Here is a 19,119-nt window from a genome sequence, read left to right on the forward strand (position 1 = left end):
ACATGTTTCGGTGGGGAAACAATCATTTGCTCTGCGCAGCCGCTAATAGCCAAAAAGAACGACATACTGTAATGAGCACTAGTGTAGTACGCGCGCTACCTAACGATGAGCCAATCTGTGCAAGATCGTGCTAGTGTTTTTGGTGCCCGAACAGCAGCGGTGGGCACCCTCACGAGGGCGTGCGAGGGTGAGGGTTTCCTCACCCTCACCTCACGATATTTGAGGTGAGGGCCAATTTTTCTGGTGATGTTTGAGGTAAGGTGAGGTCAGGAAAATTTTCAAAAAGTTTTTTAGGTGAGGTAAGGTGAGGAAAATCTTTTTAAAAAATTTTGAGGTGAGGTAAGGAAAATCTTTTAAAACATTTTTGAGGTAAGGTGAGGCGAGGAAATTTTCCATTTTTTTAGGTGAGGTGAGGAAAACTATCGGAAAATTTTTTGAGGTGAGGCGAGGAAATATTTATGAACGCGAACTTTATGAAAACTTTGCCCGCGCGTACACGGGATATCTTTCCTTCTTTCCGCAGCTTCTGTCTCTCATCTGGGCTGGCACTGCCCTCCTCTCTCGCCGCTGATCTGACGCCCGACTTTGCGCGTCATTTCGCATACCCGCAACTGAACCTCAATTTCCGCGCAACTTTTACGGGTATAACAATCGTTCCACGAAGCGTTTTCTGTAATTGACTAAGCCAAATCCTCCAGCAAGAAAAAAAACGAAGAACGTTACATTGACTAAGCAATTTCGTGAGTTCAATTTCGAAAATGTATTTCAATGGCAAATTGATGAAACTATTTGTATTTCGTGACAAACCAAATGTCCAGAAGAAAGTTGTTTACCCCATATTTTTCCGTTAAGCCGTTTTCTTATCATGGTCAAATGACACGTTTCACGCTTGAGGTATATGCATTTACATAGGCAGTCACTCAAAGCCAACGCGCATCGAATTCACAATCTTCACATCGAATACACAAATATCTTTAAAAAATTGAGGGGAGGTGATGTGAGGAAAAGTCTCAAAAATTCCTTTGAGGTGAAGTGAGGTGAGGAAATTTTTCAAGGAAAAATTGAGGAGAGGTGAGGTGAGGAAACATTTTCAAAATTTTTTGAGGTGAGGTGAGGTGAGGAAAATTTTCAAAAAAAATTGAGGTGAGGTGACGAAAATTTAGAAAACATTTTTGAGGTGAGGTGAGGTGAGGAAAAATATTCAAAATTTTTTTGAGGTGAGGTGAGGAAAATTTTTCTCCCAGAAAACTGAGGTGAGGGCGAGGCTAGTGAGAACAAACGCCCACCTCTGCCGAACAGTGTTATCCTAAACGCGCACCACTTGACCGCGTACTACATTACGCAGTGCAACACAGTACTTTCGCGCAGCGTGATCGGCATGTTGCAGGTGCATGAACGGCAAGTGGTGGTGCATACTAACGGTAACAAATTCACACTGCTGCATTAGAAGGGCAATTGCTTTATGGATGTTTATAAAATTGCTTAGCGGGCGGCGCGTTCGCTACAGCAGTCCTGCATCTTTTATTCTCAGGAACAAAATCGTTGACGTACCTTCAAGGCAATCCTTGATTTTTTTCTCATTTATCGCGTTTAATAAACTTGAAGATAGAAATCACTATTAAGGAGGCATTAAGGACCATTAAGGAGCATTAAAGTGGTATCTAACATGGCCAAAAACTGCTGTCATCTTGTAAAGCAGTATGTGAAAATCATTCCCACAAAATATTTCTGTCCAAAGTTGTTTCACCACGGTGCAATTAATTTGGAAAATCGCTGCCGCGGTGACAGGCCGGAGCACTCCAACTGCAGACCACACCCACTCTACTGTGACGTTGGTGGTAGAGAGCCCCTCATTCGTGCGTAGGAAAAACAGTCTGCTACGAACATTGCGAGCTGTTTCTTGTTGACTTCTATTCTTTATATGATTTATATCACGTTTTCTAAAAAAAACAAAGGATATATGCATTGTGAGAAAATAATATTACGATCACAAGAGCAATATATCTGTGGCTTCTGTGCAATCTCAGAATTCACGGTAGCAGAAAGCAAGCGATGGCGGCGGTATTGTGGCGCCACGTGTTAGCCACTGACCCAACTGCGCGGTGAAAACGGTCGGATAGGCTGCACACCGTCGAGAAGCACGGGGTTTTCGCTGTACAAGCGCGGTTAATTTCGAGCTGCACCACTCGTTCTTCCCGTGGTGTCTGCGGTCCCAAAAAATCGTGGTTGTGTCGTGGACAGCCTTCATACCCTCCGCTTCGGACATCACGTAGCCGGAGAACGCATGGCGTCTCCGAAGCGGTAGCAGACGCTCCGTCCTACGCGATATTGCTCACCTTGATCATGTGATCCCAGGTCCAATGAGGAGCGTCCTCACCACTTGCGTCACATTGTGACGCGCGTGGTAGCGCTCATCACGTGTCTATCGTGAAGGCAAAGGAGGGTGTTGCGCGCACGGGAGGCTCGGGGAGCTATTGCAGGCGTCCCAATTTCGCTATGGTTGCACTAATTGCGGGAAAACTGTTTTCGGCCGCCTAACATTCCATACTGACCAAAAACAGAAACAAAGTTGTGGGCCTCTAGACTGCTCCTTTAATAATCTTCTTTCGACGCAAAGCTAACGATCGTACAGTCAAACCATAGTCAAACTGTTTTATGCACCTCTTTTCTGTGTGCACCGCCGTCCAGTCGTACGTTTGGCCTTTTCCATTGGAAGTTCGCCGCATTCAAGCCCAAGTGCACACACAAAATTGCAGTGCATGCTGCAGGAGTGTAACACGGTGACAAAAAACGGGTACTCCGCGATATGAACGGTAACAGATGCATGTTCCCTACAAACAGACACCGAGTACAGTAATTTTGCATTAACATGGAGTCGACTGGCGGGTGGAGACAAGCGAACAATAGAGCATGGGGTAGGCGGGAGTTCTCCCATGACGTCATGGGGCGTGTTCTAAGCTGCGCTCCTCCCAATGGCCAAACTGTCTCTATATGCGGCTCTGGTACAGCTCAAACTACGTCACAATCTGTAACCCTCTAGCCTCTGCGTATTTGATGTAGGAAGCATAATATCTTACAAGACAAAATACAATCTCAGTTGTTGGTGCTATATAGGTGAGGTGCGATAGGGTTCGGCGGTTCTCCAGAAAGAGGGAAAAGAAGCACGGGTAAAGCTATGGTGTGACGTCACGTGCACGACACCTATTATTTATTTATTTATGCATATACCTAAGATTACCCCAATGGGGCATTACATTAGGGAGACCTAGCTATAACAGTATAGAAATACTAGTGTGTAATCTTGTCGTGTGTAGCCACGAAACTTGCCTGTTGATAAAAAAATCTTTCGAAGACATGAATTAGATGTTAAGAATGACGCTTCCGGTAAGCAGCCTACTTTTGGAATGGGGCTCTTCTTATACTGCGAACTGCAGAAGAAAAGCATTTGTTAGAAATATCGAACTTCTGACTCGACGCTTCACTCTTGACATAATCTATGGGATCGCTGGACCAGTTTTCTGTGACATGTGATATCGACGAGCAGACAGCTCCATTTTCACAGCATGCATCACGGACGGCAGGGAGGATAGAAAGAAGCCAGTTGCAGAGGAGGCACAGTAAGCCGGTTTCGCCGCCGCGCAAATAGTGTCGCCACTGGCATTTCCCGCCAAATTCCGGCTATTTACTTTCCATTGGCTCCGGTCTCCCACGTGACCCTTCTCGATCATGATTGGCTGAGGCTCATTTATCCGGTGGATCCGCCCGCGTTCGTTTCTCCGAGGCGCCGACCCGTCTGACCGTTGTGTAGCTCGCGTGTGCCTATGTGAGCAGGCGGTGAGTTCGTTTCGTGGATTTCGAAGATCTTCGAGCCATGGATGAACGCCTGAATGAAAGGTAAGCAGACAAACGTATGATGCATGTCAGTGATCATAGATGGGTAGAAATCCAGCGAACCGGTAGAGATGTAGGAAGGAAGTTGCCTCAGGACAGAAGCCGCCGATACTTCGCCCAGAAGAAGAACAATCTCTGTTCGAAATATCGGCGGCTTCTGTCCTGAGGCAACTTCCTTCCTATGTCAGTGATCAGACGTTTAATACTGTCGCCTAACTGTGTGCACCTTGCCCCGTATTACATCACTTTCTGCCGGTTAACAGTCATGATCTGGTTGATGATTCTGCGTGGCGTTGCTTCTTGCGTTTTGTTCCGCTGTTTGAATGTGTCTGATGCTTAATACACTGGTGTGCATGAAAAGGAAAACAGCGTGCATCGCGTACGCAGGGCTCCTCCAATTTTGGCATTAGTCGACATTAGACGCGTAACGCTGGCATGTCTTATAGAGCGTATTCAGCCAATTAACGTTGCCTGTGCTCCGGTTTACCATATCATTAACAGGTTCCCCTGTTTTTTGTTTTTTCATTCAGACACCGCCAGCTCTTCGTGGCCCTGCGATCCGCGAGCATGTGGCCCCTGTCACCAGAAAATTCGACAGTTGTGCTGGGATGAAGTGGATGGCTTCTGCGACTCATCACGTGCTATAGATATGTATAATAATATCTACTTTCTTCAAACCGAATAGGTTCCCTTAAGGATTGTATAATATGATAGTCACGCTTTCTGTTGCTCGGCGCTATTTATTCTCTGTTTATTATGCAGTATTCTGTAATAATCGTGTAGATTTACTTGCATTCAAATGTTGCTTCTTGTGTATATGTTTACCGTGTCAATAAATTTGTACATGTGAATTCCTTCGTCTTCTGGATTTTCATTTTCTGCTTCCCGATAATATTAGCAGATGACCTGGCGAAGCGCTCGGAACAGGGGGGGGGGGGAGGAGATGAGTGAGAGGTTGTGGAGAGGGCACGCAGCGCACATGCGCAGTTCGATCAGCCAGCGCGCGCTCTTTGGCGCCGTTTTCCGGCTATTTTGTCGTGATTCGTTACGGATGATCACGTGGTCAAGGGGGGCGGTGGTTTTCGTGGCGAAACTGTGGAAGCTACAGCTGCACTCCACTGCCAGTTGCGAATAGAGGTGTGTTCCGCCGCGCCGAAGCGGTGCCGCCGGAGGTCTGGACCTCGCCGCCGCCGCCGTGCCAAAACTGTCAGCGCGCCGCTGCTGCCGCCGATGTTGAAAAATCGGCGTGGCTGTATAATGTGCCCATTTTGATCCATTTTCTATGAAAAAGCTCTCTCATACCTAATCTTTCTGTTTCTTTTTCTTGCATCTTAGGTCCCAGGCTTCATTTGTGGTGTTTTTAGCAGTAAGAATGTAATCCCTGATATGCTGTTTATGCTTTACAGTTTCGTTTCACAGTCGACCCTGGAAGCACAACTACAGGGAAACTTGTCATACAATTCCTGCAGGTTGTTTGCCGGTCATCCACCAACACCATAGCACTGGTCATTATCCATATACAGGGTGTTTTTTTTTATTCGTTACAGAACTAGCGGAACAAAATAGATTCCGTTTTTGAGTTGATCAGGCGCATATTATCTCGAAGAAAGTATGGAACTACAAGATCATCAATTACTTAAAACTAATTAATTCTTTAATTATGGGATTTCGCGCAAAAGCGAGATAGCAGAACGGAAGATATTCCTCGTTGGAAGCCATTCCATGTTTAAGAAATCCTTAAACGCGCACGTCTGCTGAAATATCCGACGCTGAATGTCGCTATGCAAATGAGCCGAAACAAGAAGTACGCAATTTCCGAGCGCAGAAATGACGCGAGCTTCACCTTATCTGGGTTGGAAAGAGATCTATCTTGCCAACAGATTAGCGCCTACACCAATCAGCTCGCTCGCTCCAAAGCACGTATTCCTCTCACGTGGGTTGCTTGCCTGTCGCTCTTTCTGCGCTCGAAAAGTGCGTAGCAAATAGTGCGTTTTGTGTGTGTGCCGGCGAAAAGCACCCCGTCAGAGAGGGTGTTTTCAATCGCGGGATTGCGGGACTTATAATGCGCACGAAGCGTTCCAGCCTCAACCCACTTGTTCTGGAGAAGCTTATACTGTAAAACTCTTTTATTTCGCGAGCCCTTAGCTGTTGCGAATTTTGCGAATCGAAAGAACTTTAAGGGCACGCTAAAATTTCAAAGCAGAGAAGGGGGAGCTCGAGGAACTCGAGGAGCGCGCGAAATTTAGTGGTTGCGAATATATCCCTACTCGATTCGCGAAAATTTAGGGCTGCTAAATTAAAGGGTTTTACAGTATTTATTCATGATAACTACAGCCTCTGCAAAACTACAATTCAATGACGTGGTGGGTGTGCCTTATGTCATATCGTTTACTTACGTTTGCATATTTACATGTATTTACTATAGTTTCTCAAAAAGAGCCACTGGATCGGTGGACAAAGCTTTGACGCGTCGTCGTCCTATGAACGTTCGGCAATCGCTATAACTGTTACGCGTGGTTACCATTACAGGGATGGCTCGTCGTTCTGATTGTCTAGCTATGTTGTTTTCTCCAGCGAAACCGGCCCTTAACGGGCCCTGTCAAAGTTCTTGGGCGACGACCTTCTTGAAGTGCTTTACTTCTCCTAATATTCCTTTGTGTGTTTTTGTTTTATTTCATAATACACGCTTATCCAGTGCTAATGTACTTGTTTGGCGCAAGGTACAATAAATACTGCTACCGTCTCGGTGTCTATGATGGAGAAAATTCCCCGCTCTGAGGTGTCCGTGCGTCACCGTCGGAGAAGAGAACACATATTGACAGCCCACGGGGCCCATGCCGATAAGACAGCACAGGCGTGACGCCGCTGTCGCCGCCGGTCCTTCAACGTGCTCTACGCCGCCGCCGGAAAAATGCCCACGGCGCACAGGTCTAGTTGCGTAATCGTGCCCTTCCTTATCACTATCATAGCCTCCTATATACTACATGCCTGCCCAATGAGGCAAATGTGGCCGTTCACGCAACCGTACGGGGAGCGCCAGTTTCCTAGGTTGGAAACACGGACAGTCAGAGCAGTGACAACCTTTGCCCACCCCGTAAGTATACGCTGTCGTACGCTCGGTGCATACGTTGTTCTACAGTTCTTTCCGGAGATAAGCGTCCTGGATAGGCGCATTCTGTGCAGGCTGGGTCATTGCTCGATAAGCCAGTGGTTATCGAAAGACGCCGTGCCAGGTAGCGTTGGTACAGTCTCTTTTGGGCGTCATGTCATTTCTCCGCCTGTCAGACGCCACCGGTCGCAATCTGCAATCTGTGTGTAGGAAAACGGCGTCATGACCAATACTGCTGATATCGCATCGAGGTAGCTATCACCGACCTAGGAAACAAGCGCCACTATTGTGGACGGCCGACACCTGTGTATTCCGGTATCATTGGGCAGGCATGTAGTATATAGGAGGCTATGGCACTATTAACGGCAACACGGGGCGAATGTTCTTTCCGATTTTGAACGTCGGCGTCGGTGGTATAGTGGTTAGCATAGCTGCCTTCCAAGCAGTTGACCCGGGTTCGATTCCCGGCCGACGCACGTTTTTCTTTCATTTACTACTTTTCGGCATCTTTTCAATGGACAACTGTAACTTTATTGATAGTGTGCGAAGCAATTTCCCTTGAGGTGTCAACACAGAATATCATATTCCACTGTTTCCGCCGAATACCCGTTCAGCAAGCTTGTCAATAAATTTAACATTACAAAGCTGGTATATAGATTGAATGACGGCAATTGTAGAAAAGGCACCATCCGTGAGGCTTGTGTTCTGTTTGTCCTTCTGTGTTTAATCGCCTCATCCACTGCAAGTGTCATATAGAGTCACGAAACCAATAGCTGTTACATCCAGCACATAGCTGGACGTACACGGAATTTAACGACGAAAGATGAAAGTCACTGAAAAGGTTAGCCAGCTGTAGGACTCGAATCCACATCTTCTGGATTACCGGTCCAGGGCTCTACCAATTGAGCTAAGCTAACGCACCTCCCCAGCCACTTCCAAGGATTTTGTAAGCGACTTCCAAGCGACTTTGTATGTATTTGTCCTTTCTATGTTGTTCCAGCCTCAGAACATCAGTTCTCTCATGTACACGGAAACGCCCAACACATGGCTGCAAGAAAATAACCAATTCGAAAGAACACGCACAGTGCTGTTTTGATGGAGCGTTAAAAATAGGAGAACAGAATATTAGTGAGGTAGTTAGAAGAAGAATGTCTAAATTAGGTAACCCTAGGCACTACACTAAGAGTAGAGTAACGACAGCGTATAACTAAAACATATTCCAGGAAAAAACTCGCTCCGATAGTGCTCGCTTAGTGCTTTTTTAGTAATTAATTGGTTTCGGCTTACATATTCCTTGCGTGGGGCAACGTAACAATGCGCTCTTTCGCTCAATTATCACGAATGATCGTTCGATACGTGTTCGCCCGCTCGGTTCGCACGTGTGTGTGTGTGTGGAGGGGGGGAGGGATTCCAGAAGATAAGGAACAACCATGAGTGAACTTTCGCCGTCTCATGTCCTGCTCTATCTGGCTGGCAGCGCGTGCGCGTTGTACGGTTGGGTGGGTATGGCAGTGCCCCATTATCACAATGATTTCAAGCGCTCCCCCCCCCCTTCCGCATGCCAACCGAGCGGATGAACACGTAATCTAGCGTGGGATAATTGAGCTAAAGAGCGCGTTGTTACGCTATTCCGCGCAAGTAATATGTGAACCGAAACCAATTAGTTACTCGAGCAAATCGTGAAGTATCAGATTTTTTCTTTTTCCTCAAATATCTTTCGCCGAAGGTGCCGATACGTAAAATAGAGTTTCCGAAAGCGTCCGAAGTAAAATTTAGAAGTTAGGATTATTGTTTAATTTATTAGGGTATGCAAATCAGCTGCTCACTGCTCAGTTCTTGGCCGATGTCACAATGATCTTGACGAAAGTGAAAGTTATTCGAGAGCGCCAACTGTTTACGAATTATTCAGCTGGGGGACCTTCGTAAAACACCCGGTATATGGTTACCTAAATTAAACAGAGTATGCAACGCTGTTCACGGTGTTGTCTCCTTTTCTATATCAATACTCAGTCTGTTGTAAAACCTGCCTCGCTGGATAAGTTGGTAGTGTGTTCGGCTACTGATCCTAAAGTAGGTTCGATCCAAACAGAGGACGCCCGCAACTTAGTGGCAGGGTACAAGTTGCTTAGGTACGCCTAGGGACTTTAATTACAGTGTGCAGTGTACGGAGATTTCAGAGCACGTTAAAGAACCCTCAGGTGGACAAAATTAATCCACACGCCAAGCTGTGTGGCGCCGTTCATGATCATAGTTGGCTACCCGTGGAGATGAAGCACGCCAACTAAAATAAAGTCGTTGTGCTTTGCTGTTGCCTGTATTCCTCCACCGACAACATTACTAATATTATGTTCTAATGATCTATGTAAACCAGTGCTGTGCGTATTCCTTGGCACGGGTAACCTTTTGGGACGTTTCTATATGCGGCAAACCGGGCTAGGTGGGCTCAGTCGGTAGCGTGTTCGCCTTCTGATCCCGAGATCGCGGATTCGAACCCGGCCGAGGACGCCACCAACTTGGTGGCAGAGTACATGTTGCTTAGACACGCCGTCTTTCGCGAGGGACGTTAGATACGGGGTGCCGTGTGATAAGCTTTCTTCGCACGTTAAAGAACCCTCAGGTGGGAAAAAGCAATCCACAGACCGACCGCTGTGGCGTCGCTCATGGTCACGGTTGTCTCGCGACGTAAACCCCCAATTATTATTATTATACAAGCTGAATTCGACAAGCGTTGCTTTCACGACTTTTTATGACTCTGATTAGCAACGTCAAATGCATCTGTAACCGTGTTAAACGGGTACTCGTAGCAAGAAGAGCCCATATATAGGAAATACGCTAACGCGGAATCAAATAAAGAAAAAAAAAGAATACTAAAGAATGGTTTCCGAAGCGAAGCTTCCAAACGCATGTCGGACAAGGCGGCGAGAAATATAAAATATGCATTTGCGTCGGCCGGGAATCGAACCCGGGTCAACTGCTTGGAAGGCAGCTATGCTAACCACTATACCACCGACGCACACGTTCAGAAGAGGAAACAAACATTTGCTCTGCGCAGCCGTTAATAGCGACAAAGAACGACATAATGGCGCAACCGGTTTCTACCGGGAAAACAACATTCTCGTCGGAGTGAGCACAACCTGCAGAGCCCGACGCATTCTGGAAAAATGGAAGGGTCAGTTCGTCGTATGATCGAGATAAAATGATACGTGACACAACAGGGATCGAGCGTTCAGATGACACATATCTGGAGTGAAGCCTCTCGGGTCTTGGGATCGAGTGGACAATTCGAACAGCGACTGTCAGTGACCAAGATAGATGGGGGGCTTCGGGGGTCCAAAACCCCTGAAATCGGACCTCTGCTGGTGCATTTTGGAGAGAAGAAATGAGTGTGAAGCCCTCTCCTCCCGAATGTGAAGTTCTCATGCGACCCCTTCCGAAGTGATTTTCTGGCTACGCTAGTGGCGACTGTGCTCAGCAGATGTGCTCAGCAGAAGAACATACTCTCTTCCAAAGGCAGGCTTATAATCTGAGCCTCCACTCTTAACATATGGGACATGAGGATCAAAATGTACGCCTAAAAAGATGCGTAAGATGTGCAATGTGTCCTATGAGACGGAATCAATGCCGGACTCTTAAAAAAAAGAAAAGACGCAAAGCAAAATGGACCCTCGTCGTGTGCAGCGGCCATTGGAAAAATTTAGGGGGATCTCCCCGTTCGAGAGATCCGCGAGCTTTCGGCGTGGATTTTAGTTTTTGGTGACTCTTTAAAATCAATCAATCAATCAATGAATCTTACGTTATTTAGCTAAATAATCATTAAATTTGAGTTAATTATATTAGTATTAGTATATATTATATATATATATGTATATATATTAGTATATTAGTATTAGTAATTATTAGTATTAATTATATTAGTAATTATAATTAATTAGTTTAACTAATTTAACCCTATACAAATGCATAACGCAGAAACGTTCTGTGATATTTCTCAAGTGTGTGCCATATTAAACGACCGGAAAAAAGGTACGTAAATTGAAAAAAAAGAAGAAAAGAAAGAGGAGCAGAAAGATTACAAACGAAATACTGGACAGAGTACGGCGCCACAATTGTTGTTGTTTCTTTTTGTCTTTTCCTTTTTCTGCTTGGCCAGTGTGCTTACAGGTACTGCTCTATTGCTCTGTTGCCCTCCTGTGGCGCACCCCAATTAAATTTATTATTCGTACAATTTATTATAAGGAGTGTTACCTGCTATTTCACAAAAAAAAGGAACGCTATACTAGCGTCGCTACAAATTTGAAAGAGTAACGCGATACCGCTACCGCTACCAAATACAAGTAGCGTAAATACCATGCCGCTACTTTTCCACTACCGCACCCTTCTCTAGGTAACTCCTTACCTTAGACATCTCCTTGCTGATTGTGCCTAAAAGCGATGAAATATCTATGTTCGCTCGCATATAGCCAGCATATTTATTATATTTTATTGTTTCTTTTATGTACAGCAATACAATATTTATTATACAGCTTAGACACTTTGGTTGACTTTGAGCAATAGCTGGTATTCAATGTTTTCGCCTGTTATCCTTGTACGCTTTCTTGTAAGCGTGTCTGTTCGGACACTGAACAAACGTTCCGCTGAAGTACTAGAGCGAACAGCTGTGTTCACTTTTTTTAATACAAGGTAAACGTTGAGAAAGCTGTCCTTGTCACCCGAAGAACTCTCACCTCCAAGAAGAATAGACAGCCATCTGAGCGATGTTGGCATACTGCACCAAAGCTAAGGGCTCACATGAATTAGGAATTGCTGTTGTTGCTTACCTCCTTTCTTCCATTCCTACAGCCACGCAACCGCAAACGTACCGCGAACCGTTCCCCTCAAGCTGTCTCTTGGAAACGTTAGACGTCACGTCCCTTTACACTAATATTCCCCACGCAGATGATATAGCAGCGGCGGTTTCAGCATACAAAAATCAATGTGATCAGCTGTATGATCCGACTGTCCTCGCCGAACTGGTAACACTTATTTTGACCTCCAATTACTTTGAATTTGATAACCAGCATTATCTGCAAGTTAACGGGACAGCTATGGGTACGAAAATGGCCCCCAACTATGCAAATATCTTCATGGCATCCCTGGAGGAAACATTTCTCGCAAGTTCCGTATTGAAACCACTTGTGTACAAGCGATTTTTAGATTATATTTTTATCATATGGCCCCATTCTGAAAGCGACCTTCTCACGTTCATCAACCGGTTCAACCAAATTCACCCTTACATCGTTTGACGCAGTTGGTTCATAGCCCAACAAGGATTGTAGACGGTCACTCTTCTATTTTGGATCTGTTGTTTGTATCAAGGAGTCTAGCTGCTTCTGTTTGTACAGTTGAGCATGGCATATCTGATCACGAAATTCTTGTGTTTGAAACTAAGTTAGATTATTCTACCAAGTTATTAGATACACGATTCAAACACGAGATACACGAGATATTCATGTCTTTAAGTTTTGCAAAGTACGGGATAATGAAATACTATGAATACTGGAAGAATGCTTTGAAAAATTCCAGACAGAATTCGTCCGTGATGCCTCAGTGGATGACCAGTGGATGACCTTTGGAATGAATTTAAGAGAGTTATATTGCACTGCCTCCAATACGACCCGAAACGTCGCAAGGGTATTGCTATAAACACAGTCAGTGGATAACTAGAACTATCATTCACATAAAACGACAAATTGCTCGCTGTCGTAAGCGAGTAAAATCGGATCCCTCGGTTAACCTAAACTCACGACTACGTCATTTAAACGAAATAATAAAAATTGAAGTTAGAAAGTCGAGATTGTTTTTCTTCAATAATACTCTGTCAAATTTTATGAAAAATGACCCAGCTAAGTCTTGGCGATATTTGGCGTCGAAAAATGAAAAGGAGATTAAGCTCCGTATCGATGGCGCTATAACTGAGGACCCACATATTGTTGCTTGTAAGTTTAACAATTATTTTCACAGTGTCTTCACTAAAGAAAGCCATCAAAACCATCAGCCAAGCCATGAAAGCCATCAGCCAAGCCATGAAAGCCATCAGCAAGCATCAAACGTCGACATACCAGCACTGGACAGCTGTTTCGGCCTTCTTCGGCCTCTTCCGCAGTGCGCAGGCCGGCAACATTTGAGAGGGTGGCGTCAGAAGGTCACGTAGCACGTGATATCCTCCCGTCAGGGTGAGAGACTCACCACTGAAAGCCTTGTGCAAAGCCAGTGATATATGTACGCACTGCGCACTGCTGAATATGTGCGAATAAACTGCTGATATGTGCACACTTTGTCATGTGTGTGTGTATATATACAGGGTGTTCAAAATTAAGCTTTTACTAGCACTTTATAAATAGGCGAACAAAAGAAAACTGGTGCTATTTTTCACGTTCCTTCAGTAAGAAACAGGTGCTACATAATTAGCAGCACCTGTTTCTTACACAAGTAGCGTAAAGTTATCATCCGGTTTCCTGTCATCGCTGTGTTTGCGTAGCGCTCGTGAAAGCTTAATTTTGAACATCCTGTATATATACAGGGTGTCCACGCTAAGTGTGAACAGATTTGTTAAAATATATCAATCACTTTTTCCGAGATGAAATCAATTGCAATATAGCATATGCTGAAGGGTACTCCCTAGGGGGGCATTAACAGACTCCTAAGGCAATGTCTTGATTAACTTTCGATAATTAACTTTTTAATTATAAAAGCTACGAAGTTGCTCCAATGAGAACATCTGATCTCTTCGGTCACCAGATACCAAAGCCGGTTTCAGAACTAAAATCCGTTCGATAGATCGTCCGCAAAAATTCGTGAAACAACGCCATTTTTTCTTTATTTTATTCATTGAGCATCTCTAGAGACGCGTCTTTCCTTCGCCCCCAATACGAGAGGATGAAAGAGCACACCATCGCCTCTTGCGTCCTGGAAAAAGATTAAAAGAAAACAGAAAATGCAGCCCAAGATAAGGGCAGTCGCGATAGAGTCACCCGATAGATTTGTGTTTTTGTTTTGCTTCCGCAAGTTAAAGCTAATCTTCGACGCATCAGGCGGCACTGTGCTCTTTCACTCTCTCACACTGGGGGTAAAGGAAAGCCGCTTCTTTGAAGATGCGCAATAAACCAAATAAAGAAAAAAAATGGCGTTCCTTCACGAATTTTTTGCGGACGATCTACCTAACGGATTTTTGTTCTGAAAATGGTTTTGGTATCTGGTGGCCGAAGAGATCAGATGTTCTCATTGGAGCAACTTCGTAGCATTTATAATTAAACAGTTAATTATTGAAAGTTAATTAAGACATTGCCTTAGGAGTCTGTTAATGCCCCCCTAGGGAGTGCCCTTCAGCATATGCTATATTGCAATTGATTCCATCTCGGAAAAAGTGGTTCCTATATTTTTAAAAAAATCTGTTCACACTTAGCGTGGACACCCTGTATACAGGGTGCGTCACGAAGAACTGACCAGAATTTTTATGAAAACCTTATGAGAGCAGCATAGATGTTGTTTTTGCAGTTGAGTTCTACGGCCAGGCGGACATCCTCTCAAAGAAAGGGTGCAACTTTGAGATGACTAATTACCTAAAATTCATTAGTTAACTTTTTAATTAGTGGATTTCGTGCAAAAGCAAGATAGCAGATTGGTAGACTATGCTCGTTGAACACCATTCCACGTTTCGCACGTGCGCTAAAATATCCATCCCCGAATTTTGCTATGCAAATGAGCCGAAACCGAAAAAGCGCACCTGAGAAGCGCATCACCCACGCCGGCGTAAGCTTATCTGGCCAGCTGAGCGGCACCTACTCCAATGATCTTCACCGCTCCAAATCACGTGGCCCTGTGACGTGAAATGAGCGCTGTACTCCCCGCGTTCCCGGTCGCCGCGGTTTCGGTTTCGCCTTATTTGCATACTGAAATTCGGGGATGGATATTTTAGCGCACGTGCGTGTTTCAGGATTTTTTAAACGTGGAATGGTGTTCAACGAGGATAGTCTATCAATCTGCTATCTCGCTTTTGCCCGAAATCTCCTAATTAAAAAAATAATTACTGAATTTTAGGTAATTAGTCATCTTGTAGTTGCACACTTTCTTCGAGAGGATGTCCGGCTGGCCGTAGAACTCAAGTGCAAAACCAACATCTACGCTGCTCTCATAGGGTTTTCATAAAAATTCTGGTCAGTTTTTCGTGACGCACCCTACATATATATTTATCTTGTAGCTCAAACGCTGCATGTCAAAGGCTTTAAAAGTCAATCGCCTGTGAACCACCACCAAGTAAGTGTGCAAAGACCATTAATATGCATGTTGGCATACACTGACTCCCCAATAATAACCTGCTTGTGTTTCGCAAATGTGAGCTAAAACAGTTAAAAAATTCACAGTCTAACACAAAATATGTTCCTATATATTCCATTGCGCTTCGCTTATGAGAGTTAGTGAAAGTGAGGAAGAGCGTCACGTCAGTCCGCCTGATTAACAAGTAGTAAAAGAAAGAACAAGAGAATACTGGGCCGCCCTTATAGCCCTTTTTTTTCTTCTTCTTCTTTTCTGTGTTCCACGTCTTCCATATTATGAAAAGTAGCGGTAGCGATGAAATTGTAGTTTCGCGCTACCATATTTGTAGCGGAAATACTTTTTCGTTTCGTTGCCAATTTAAACTGTAGTGTATCGCTACTCCGCTACTGAAAACAGACGTTATAAAAAGAAGACAAAATAAATATTTAAAAAATCCAACTATGCGTATAATCAGTGCTGTACATAGTGCGCTACTCTCAAAAGTTAATGGTCAGTACATAGACATCCCATATTTGTTCTACAGGGTTTTTTTTTTTATCTGCAACAGATTTTCATAAAAAGGGGAGTTGCCTTAGGACACATTTACTTTTGTCATTGGATTACTCGACGAAGCTGCTACTAGGAAACCGTATTTTTTCTCAATTAGGGAACTAATTAACAGAGATCTTTTAATCAACTTTTTAATTATAGACTTTAGGGAGCACATTGGAATTGCGATATTAAAGCCTGATCACCACATGATCCGCTCGAATCACTGATGAAACACAAAAGTAATCGCAGCGCGCGGCACAGATATAACTAATTGAGCTCTGTCGTCTGCTGCAAACCGCAAATGATCGACAAAAGAGCGACAGTGACGTCGATATCTCCGCCCTCACTTAACGTCACAGAAAAACGTCATACGCGATTCAGACAAACCCTTCTCGCGGCATGTTGCGCGATCTTTGTTTTGTGTTTCTTTTTTGCTTGCAAGGAGCTTTGCGCATCATCACTACATATCAGCGCTTATCGTAACGGTGAAGGCCAAGAACCGTGCCCAGCAGGATGAAATGAGTAAAGCGGTAACCGCATACGACGATTTCTCGACGGAAAAACGGCCAACTAATCCACCGGCGCGACACCTCGACGGAAAAACGGCGGGATGAACCGCATGCACAGATTTCCACTGCGGCGGATGGTGGCGCCCTGGCGGGCGTTTCGTTACTCCGTGTTAAATTTTGACTGCAAATTAATTGATGAATATTTTCCTACATATAGAAAAGTTATAGTGGCACACAAAAGAAATTCGTCCGGTCATAGCATACTCGCGAAGCGAGCGCTACGAAGGCGCCCTCAGTCAGCAGCGGGCGAGCGACAGCATGCTTCCCACTTCCCAAGTTACCCATACGGGCATTCGAAATGCCCGCCACTGGTCCGGCACATCCGCTCGTGGAACGACAGCGCGTGGAGCGGTCCTATTGGCTGCCGTCGAGCGGCCGCTTCCGCTCTTCGACGAATTTTTCTGGCCGTCGCTGTCGTCGAGAAATCGGTGAAGTTCCCATTGCTCCCGCCAGCTCGCCGGAAAAACGGTGACGGTGGCCGTTTTTCCGCCGAGAATTCGTCGTATGCGGTTACCGCTTTAAGTGGTAACCGCATACGACGATTTCTCGACGAAAAAACGGCCAACTTTCCCACCGGCACGACAACTCGACGGCAAAACGGCGGGACGAACCGCATGCACAGATTTCCACTGCGGCGGACGGTGGCGACCTAGCGGGCATTTCGTTAGTCCGTATTAAATTTTGACTTCAAATTAACTGATAAATATTTTGCTACACATAGAAAAGTTATAGTGGCACACAGAAGAAGTTCTTGAGGTCAAAGCATATTCGCGAAGCAAGCACTTCAAAGGCGCCCTCAGACAGCAGCGGGCGGGCAACAGCATGCTTCCCAGTTCCCAGGTTGGTCATACGGGCATCCGAAATGACCGCCACGTCCGCTCGTGCAGCGGTCCAATTGGCTGCCGTCGAGTGCCCGCTTCCGCTCTTCGCCGGACTTTTCTGTCCGCCGCTGTCGTCGAGAAATCGGTGAAGTTCCCATTGCTCGCGTCGGCTTACCGGAAAAACGGTGACGGTGGCGGTTTTCCGTCGAGAATTCGTCGTATGCGGTTACCGCTTTATACGGCAAGTGCCTGCGAACACACGAAGGGAAAAAAGAAAGCAAAGTGAAAAACAAAACAAAGATCGTGAAACATACCGCGATAAGTAGATGGGTACCCAAGCAGCACAATGTACTGAAAGTCGAGTGCAATAGGGGTGGCCGGTATGTGTTTTATCAACGTTCTTTAGTTTCACAAGTCTGTTCAAGGCCTTCCACCTACCCGTCCACCCCTATTGCACTCGGCTTTCAGTACATTGTGCTGCTTGGGTAGAAATCCAGCGAACCGGTAGAGATGTAGGAAGGGAGTTGCCTCAGGACAGAAGCCGCCGATATTTCGAACGACATTGGAATATCGGCGGCTTCTGTCCTGAGGCAACTCCCTTCCTATACCGCGATAAGGGTTTGCGAGAATCGCGTATGACGTTTTCCTATGACGTTAAGTGAGGGCGGAGATATCGACGTCACTGTCGCTCTTTTGCCGATCACTTGCTGTTTACAGCAGACGGCAGAGCTGAAATAGTTAGGCTGGTGGCGCGCGCTGCGATTACTTTTGTACTTCATCAGTGGTTCGAGCGGATCATGTGGAGATCAGGCTTTAATATCGCAATTGCAATGTGCTCCCTAAAATCAATAATTAAAAAGCTGATTAAAATATCTCTGTTAATTAGTCCCCTAATTGAAAAAAAAAAAACGGTTGCCTTGTAGCAGCTCCGTCGAGTAATCCAAACACAAAAGTAAAAGCGTCCTAAGGCAACTCCCCTTTTTATGGAAATTTGTTGCAGCTGAAAAGAAACACTTCGTATATGAACAGCCCTTTAGTTTCAAAACGTTGGGTAGTTGCACCGTTTTACCATAGGATACCAGTAAGCATGGTATATGTCTAGTAATGATATGGCTTGTGGAGGAGTTTCATTTTAATTCCCTGACTCTGTTTGCGAAGTCCCGGTTGTTATGCGGAGAAGATAACAAAACGAACTCACGTTTGTTGAATGTTCAAGGAATGTAGTTTATTCAATTCCTGTAAAGTGTGGGTTTATTTAAATTGGGTATACCTCCGTATGGTTTAATGAGAGGTTAGGGTGGCATAGAGGGGTATACAGGCTCAAACTTGACAGCGCATTTAAAGGTTGGAGGTTTCACTGAACATTGCCCGTTTGACAAGGGTATTAGTGTTGACAACAACGAATTCACTCTCCTGAGGCGTGTTGTCCGTCAGGTGGCCACAACGTCACTTCGTGTCGTCTCTAGTTAATCGCTCACCTGCGAGACGGAGATCGGGATTCTTTGTTCCTGTTCCTCTACGTCCGAGCAGTCGGTCGGGCAGCATGTGGCGGAGTCCCTAGCAGGCCCCACAGGAGAGTGCTTGCTCAGTTGCCTGTGGGGCCTGCCTGCGTAGTCGGCCCATGAGATTGTCAGCAACAGGTTTTTAATACATCGTCATCTTAATCCTTCTCGCACCGTGCCTCAGAGACGCTATGGCAAACGACAGATGGTGAGTGTAAGTGTGTATTTTTCGAGGTAAACGTACTTTATTAGATGCATTGACTTGTATTTGTAGTGGAAGAAACTACATGTTTTCCAATGTTGAAAACCTTGGATGGTTCAGAAATGAAACGAACCCTGAGCTGAATTCAAACATGGCAATGAAATGGCAATTTGCTCCTTTT

The 19,119-nt window shown here is 45.2% G+C and overlaps 1 long non-coding RNA gene and 2 other non-coding genes across 3 annotated transcripts; 2 read left to right on the plus strand and 1 right to left on the minus strand.

Annotated features, from left to right (window-relative positions):
* Positions 1–6,896: 6,896 nt before the first annotated feature.
* Positions 6,897–13,309, plus strand: LOC135401642 (uncharacterized). Its single transcript, XR_010424873.1, has 2 exons — positions 6,897–6,985; positions 13,001–13,309. It is a non-coding gene; the product is annotated as an uncharacterized LOC135401642 (long non-coding RNA).
* Positions 7,405–7,476, plus strand: Trnag-ucc (transfer RNA glycine (anticodon UCC)). Its single transcript has one exon. It is a non-coding gene; the product is annotated as a tRNA-Gly (tRNA).
* Trnag-ucc (transfer RNA glycine (anticodon UCC)) lies at positions 9,942–10,013 on the minus strand. The gene has a single exon. It is a non-coding gene; the product is annotated as a tRNA-Gly (tRNA).
* Positions 13,310–19,119: the final 5,810 nt, after the last annotated feature.

The sequence above is a fragment of the Ornithodoros turicata genome, chromosome 1, assembly GCF_037126465.1.
Source record: "Ornithodoros turicata isolate Travis chromosome 1, ASM3712646v1, whole genome shotgun sequence".
In the NCBI taxonomy this organism is placed as follows: domain Eukaryota; kingdom Metazoa; phylum Arthropoda; class Arachnida; order Ixodida; family Argasidae; genus Ornithodoros; species Ornithodoros turicata.